The 6,872-nt window shown below is 41.9% G+C and overlaps 1 protein-coding gene across 1 annotated transcript in view; it reads right to left on the reverse strand.

Annotated features, from left to right (window-relative positions):
• The window catches only part of LOC106060070 (uncharacterized), a 68,446-nt gene extending 62,363 nt beyond the window's left edge, over window positions 1–6,083 (reverse strand). The window contains exon 1 of the mRNA XM_056003524.1: window positions 5,929–6,083. The gene's annotated coding sequence lies outside the window, so the exon portion shown is untranslated. The remainder of the gene's footprint in view (window positions 1–5,928) is intronic.
• Between the last annotated feature and the right edge of the window lie 789 nt (window positions 6,084–6,872).

A 6,872-nucleotide genomic window follows, 5' to 3' on the forward strand; every position in this document is an offset into this window, starting at 1 on the left:
ACTAATAACATGGCTCCATTCTGTGTTTTTTTTTTACCCTCCCAACTATTGTTTCGATATTGTTAAGAGCTTCTTGTTATGCGATTATCTTAGGAGTTGACCTGCAGCTCTTCCGCCGTCTATTAGATCACAATACAGAAGATCTCGCCGAAGACGAACCTGCGGCATTCTGTGTACATGTCTAAGCCAGCGGTGCCGTTTACTGTTGAGAACAGTGCGATGTAAGGTGTCATTACGACATGCGTACATCTTGTAAGGACTGATGCAATTATTCTCGCCCTTACCTTCTGTGATGGCGTGTACGAGTGTGTCAACAATCAATGTAATGAAAAAAACAAACAATGTTCAAGTTTTTTGTTTGTTAAAAAGTTCACAAGCACCGGAGATGAGTGATAATGTGAGATGTCATCGCAACCAGGAAGTCCTTCTCTTCAAGACACTGACTTAAACACATCCATTGACCTGGATCCTATTCTCCGAGCAGAACTGTCGTGTGACCAGTGCTGAAGTTACCTGTAGACAACGTAAGCTATAGCTTCGCCCCCCCCCCCAACCAAACAAAAAATGATTCCAGGGAAATTTTCTATCAGTTTGAAGAAAGAGCAAAGAAAAAAAAAACTGCCTTACAAGTGACTCTCCCCCCCCCCCCCCAATACTATTTCACAGACAGCACACAACAATCAAATTACACGCTGGAGAAATTAAAATAACAAAAGCTTCTATTCTAACTAATATATTTTTGAATAACCCACGATTTGACTACACACACGCCCCGTTCTAGCATATCCTGGATGTAACAGTATTGTGGTGTGGTGTCGCAGCATTCAACAAACAATATTGTGTTAAGAGGGAGTTCCAGTCTTTAGTACAAAGAGCAACTGACTTAATTAAGTACAGCGCGCATGTAGTCAATACTAAAACAGATTCTGAGAGAAACTATGGTGTAACCAAAGGAATACATACATGTGTTTATATATATATAGTTTAAAAGATAATAATATATCGATATGAGGAACAAAGGGTTTGACTGACCATCAACTACACTGATAATAATGCACTTTATACGATCTATTCTCCCCACCCCCCACATCAGTACAAGCCGTATTCTAGACATCCTACACACATGATAACAAGACTACGACCTATTCTTAGGCCTAGGGCCCGTTTAGTAAACGGCACTAATGTGTGACTCAACCTTAAACATTTTATGGACGTGTATCGACCTCCTTTTGGCTTATGCTCTCTCTTTCCCAGGCAAGGGAAAACCTACTTCAGGGGACCTAACCACTTAACACACACACACACACACAATTAAGCAGTGGAGTAAAGGGTGGTGGGAAGGTGAGGCGTGACAAGGTCGCCGAGAGGGAGGGGGAGGGAGAACTGGGTGAGGACACAACTAGAGGCCCTCCCCCCCCCCCAAACTTAGAGGTGGAGGAGCGTGAAGGGCATCTGAAGGACAACGTGAGACGTTCAGGTATTTTGAAGGCTGTCTCGGGTTTCAAGCTGCGTCACGGCGCCCTGCACACCGTGTGACAGTCCCCTCCACCAGAGTGGCGAGAGAGAGAGAGGGGGTGAGCAAACGGGTGTTCGCTCTTTCAGTTTCAAGCTACATCGTGTCAGGGGGGAAAAACCAGGCAGAGGCATTAAGAAACGGGCCACAATAGACACTGGAATGCTATTCCGCGTTCTCTTTAGGGTTAGCTCTAATTTTTTGTTCATCCTGTGTGCTGGATATCCTTGTTCAGTAGCACTTAGTACCGGAGTACTCATTAAGCCAATAGAAGCTAGTGAGTAGCCTTGTAGGGCTCACGATAAAGGACATTTCTTTCTAAACATAACTACCGAGTAACAATCAAGCGTGATGTGGGGAATGGTGGCAGAGTGATAGAGCGCTCAGCTTCCGAACCTAGAAGTTCAAATCTAGGTGATGACTGGGAATTGAATTTCGCGATTCTTAGGGACGCCGCTGAGTCCACACGAATTTAATGGGTACCTGACATTAGTTGGGAAAAGCAAAGGCGGTTGGGTGTTGTGCTGGCCACATGACACACTCGTCAACCGTCGGCCAAAGAAACAGATGCCATTTACACCATCTGCCATAAGGATCGCAAGGTCTGGAAGGGGTCTTTCACTTTTTTTGTTTCTTTTTAAAGAGATTTATCTTATCTTATAAATTACAGACCTTAAGGAGAAGATGATTATGTCTTACGCGTGATTTGAGTTAACACAGCCACCTCATCGCTTTGGGCCAAGATTGGAACACAACACAGTACCGACTACGAGATCTTTGTTTCAGCTGTGTGCATCCCTTTACACCACTTATTAGATCTACAGACCACGTCATACAAAATGTCTAGGCGACACAGTTCTGGCATACAATGAAAACATTCGCACTTCTAGTTTATAGCCTGTTGCCCTACACACACAGAGACACGTTACAGTGTCAGGCCCCAGGATTGAGCCCTACTACCTACATAGCGCAAACCTCTCTTCCCCACACATGAGTACTTTACACATGAGTACTTTTAACTGAGATTTACAACCCTCTAAGTGTTCGTCGTCTACTCTTATCTCGCCCCTCTATACTCCAACATTGATATTTATAGTCGCATTTTAATCAAAGCGTGCAATAGCGACATGGGAGGGGGAAGGGGAGGAGGTGCATGAAAAAAAGGGGGGGGGGCAGCAAGAATCCTGCTTGAGCCGTATAGCTAGCTATTAAACGCTCGCACTGCCAAACCTCGTTCCAGCCCATGCATGCCCTTAGAGAAAAGGGAGGAAAAAAAACAAACATCGAAAACGGCCCCCCCCCGCCTCACCAACGTATCTCGATAAGGCTTTAATACGCCTCGGTGAGCATGTATATAAGTGAATCAAAGTGTGTGTGTGTGTGTGTTTGTAATGTATTATGTTGTTATGTAAATACAGGTACAGCATCGGTAATGTGAAAGGGGGAATAATCGTTTTAAAAAAAAAGATACGGGAAATAATCGTGAAAAAAAAAGCCTAAAATGGAAAAATGCTTTGCAACAAGTAACTTCAGATTTGGTTTAAGTAAATTTACTTTGACAATGAAATGGATAGAAATGTGTTTGCGAAATAAAGAAAAGTGTTTTTCTTGTACTTCTAGAAACATGTATGACTTTCTCGAGAATATGAGCTCAAATGGTGAGCGGATCTTAAGCCATACTCAGTGGTGTATCTAGCAAAGGGTTCCACGACAAATCGATTACAACAGTTCATTCAACCGAAAAATGGTTTACCCGACAAATGCTCCACCGACAACTTGTTCATGCGCGCTGGACTATCGTTGGATCGTTTTAATGAATGGTCCTGGGCTCATATTCTGCTCGTTACCACTCCCACCCCCGTCGTCCTCCGGGAGGTTTGGACTCTGAAGTAGATTATCTTCAACTCTGAAGTAGATTATCTTCAACTCTGAAGTAGATTATCTTCAACTCTGAAGTAGATTATCTTCAACTCTGAAGGAACATCCGAAACATGTCAACATGTACAACAAACTGGCTCACCAGCAACTGGTTCGCGAAAAATGGCTCATACGACAAATGGCTTACTGGTTCACCGTTTTCAAACATAGGCTTAACTTAATGACAGACAGACAGCACAAAACAAACAGTGATCGCTATATTTGTGTTCTTAGATGCATGGCGTCTTGTGGTCTTCCTCAATCAATCTCTTTTGTCTCTACAAACTTAATATGCATATTATTGGATTATATATATATTTAAATGGCACACACGTTATTGTATTTGTGGAATTTATATCTGATGTTCCTCTTTATGAATTGAAAAAAATTAATCCTCAAGTAGAAATCCTGAAAAGATTGGACACACTCAGTCGGTGAGCGATATGTCGGTTGAAAGAATAGTCATGTGAACGAATTGTCGGTTGAACGAAATGTCGGTTGAACGAAATGTCAGAGAACGAATTGTCGTGGAACCGCTTTATATCAAGCAATAAAACTAGCTTTAATCCAAATTTAATAATAAATATAGTACCACAAAAGTAGATTTGACGTGAAGCTTGAAAACTTAAGAACTGAAAGATTTTCTAAATTTTTGAAGTCAAGCTCAGCTGTGGCCGAGTGATAAAGCGATTGGCTTTCTAACCTAGGTTCCCGGTTCGGATCTCAGTGAAGACTGGGATTTTCAATTTCGGGCGCCCGCGAGTCCAACCAACTCTAATGGGTACCGGACATAATTTAGGGAAAGTAAATTCGCTGGTCGTTGTGCTGGCCACATTACAACCTCGTCAACCGTGGGCCATAGCAACAGGCGACCTTGACATCATCTGCCCTTTAGATATAGATCGCAAGGTCTGAAAGGGATACTTTACTTCTTAACTAGCTATATGGTTTTTAAATTAAATGTTATCCTAGCGGAGATAAAATGAAAAAAAAAAAAACGTTTCAAATTAACTCCATTTACACGTTGATTGTGCAGAAACGTGAAGAATCTCAACTTGAAGCCAACGTATAAATAAATTTGACTTCCTGTTTACACTTCTCTTGCTACCTTGCGTTGACATGCCCGACGTCACGACCTGTGACGTAGCAACGAGCACAATTTGAAACTTCGTAGGTCTGTGTTCAGGACTTCTATAACGACTAGTCTCGATACCCAAGTCTTTCACGTCCAGAGTTACAACAACATCCCATGCCCTTTGTTGTTTATTAGCCTGCATTTATTTCTTATTTGTGGACGTTGAAGGCCTACATGAGATGGTTAATATTTGAAGGAATTTTTTTTAAAGTTGAAATCAATTTGTAATTTGGTTTTCCTTGCGCCCCACACTGGGATGTAGGCCTAATAAATTGTTTTCTTAATTAGAGAGACGCAGTGGCCGAGTGGTTTAGTTGCAGAGCTGAAGGTCTCTGGTTCGAATTCTTATTACGCATTCGTCGCTAGTTTGCGACAGGCCTATATATTTGAGGGGGGGAAGGCATGGTGGTCAAGCGGTAAGGCGCTTCGCTTCCAAACCTAAAGATTCACATTTCGGTGAATTTTTAAATTCGGAATTTTTAGGACGCCTCTGAGTTAAGACCACTTTAATGGGTACGGTACCTGACATGAGTTTGGAAAAATAAAGGCAGTTGGTTTTTGTGCTGGCCACATGACACACTCGTCAAACAACGGCCAAAGAAACAGATGACACTTGCCCTAAAGATTCTAATGTCTGAAAGGAGTAATTTACTTTCTTTCTAAAGAGATTTATCTTATCTTATAAATTTCAGACGTTACTTCAAAAGAGAAGACTATGTCTTACGCTTGTCCCTGTGTCTGCAGTGGGTCTCGTTAAGTTTTCTTGTGGTCTTCCGCTTAGCTTTGGCAAAATGCTACTATGTCAGCATGACATAACAATTGTATTCCTGGACTCACCATTCCACCTGTGAGAACATGTGCGATCACATTACGTCAGCACTATTTATAGACCCCCCCCCTGTTACCACCCCTTCCTCACCGATACAACGGCCCATCTATAAAATCGATTTCAACGCATGAAAAAAAAATCGATATTTCGCACACATACTCAGGCGGTCTGTAGTAGAGGGCGTTTAATAGAAGGCACATGCAGCACACACACACACCAAATAGAACCAACTGAATTTAAGCATCGTTTTTTAAAATAAGTACACTAGAACGCCAATCTGGGTTTTTATTTTTTGTTTTCGATCGGCTTCATAACAATTAATACAAACCAGATAATTATCAGACAAATGTAGTCAATACGAATTACACGGGATTGACTTGAATTTAAAGTAGCTCTACTAAAGTCATAGTTAGACGGTAATACCAAGCTCAGTGGACTGAAATATAGTATTCACAATATGTGCAACATAGAATTTGACCAAGATATGCATTACATATAAAAACAAATGTATAGTTTGACTGTACTGAAACTAACCTTTACAGACTTGATTGCGAATAGACGAGATATGAGTAGCACAGTGTCCGCTGTATTGTCTTTAGTCAGAAGTACTGTTTGAACCACAGAGAAACTAGTTGCCAGACGCACGTAGATCCAGTCATGGGAGGAAATTACAAGAAGGAGAGTCAAAAAACTATTTTTTTTAAAAAAAAGGGTCACTCACGCGCGGATCGTGCGCGCGACACTTGGGTGTTATGGTGATGTTGGTAGGAAGCACGTGAAAGAAGTAGTGAGGAGCATGTGTGTCCAGCTAGGGAGGGGGAGGGAGAGAGTGAAAAAAGTGAGCGCACAGTTCAACCACACCAAGATGTGTCACTATTCACACCCAACTACAGGTCTCCATTACTGTCGAGGCTGCTTACCGTAAAGCTCTGGGTTCAGATCTTATAGCCCAGTCATTTTTAGGCTGTCGATCGCTCGCTACCAGTAGTTCGCAATTATGTTACCGCAAGGCACTGGCTCAAGTCTTACGGCTCAGCGGTTCCAAAACTTTACTCCGAACACTACACCAATGGTGGTTCACGAGCAGTGTATAAAATATATGAAGTTTCAACACACAGTCTTTACAACAGATAAAGTGGACAGATAAAACCGGCTCTCTCTTATGTGAATGTAGTTCTCATAGTAACCTTGTCCACAGACTTTGAATAGATGGCTAGACATTTAAACGTAGCAGTCACTGAATTGAATGTCACCATCTGCCATACGTGAGTTGAATAATATTGCGAGTGGAATCTATCATTGTGCATGCCTACACTATTCTATGTGTTCTATCTTGATACATGTACATCCAACGATCCAATATTGCTGGATCAGTTTGACATTGTGCACGTAATAACTTACAGCCAACAATAGATCTCTTAAGTTCCCTGTCCTGACCCACCCTTTCCATCTTTTCCCAAGGTGTAATCAAACTTTGT

This window comes from Biomphalaria glabrata, chromosome 11 (genome assembly GCF_947242115.1).
Source record: "Biomphalaria glabrata chromosome 11, xgBioGlab47.1, whole genome shotgun sequence".
Classification (NCBI taxonomy): Eukaryota; Metazoa; Mollusca; class Gastropoda; family Planorbidae; genus Biomphalaria; species Biomphalaria glabrata.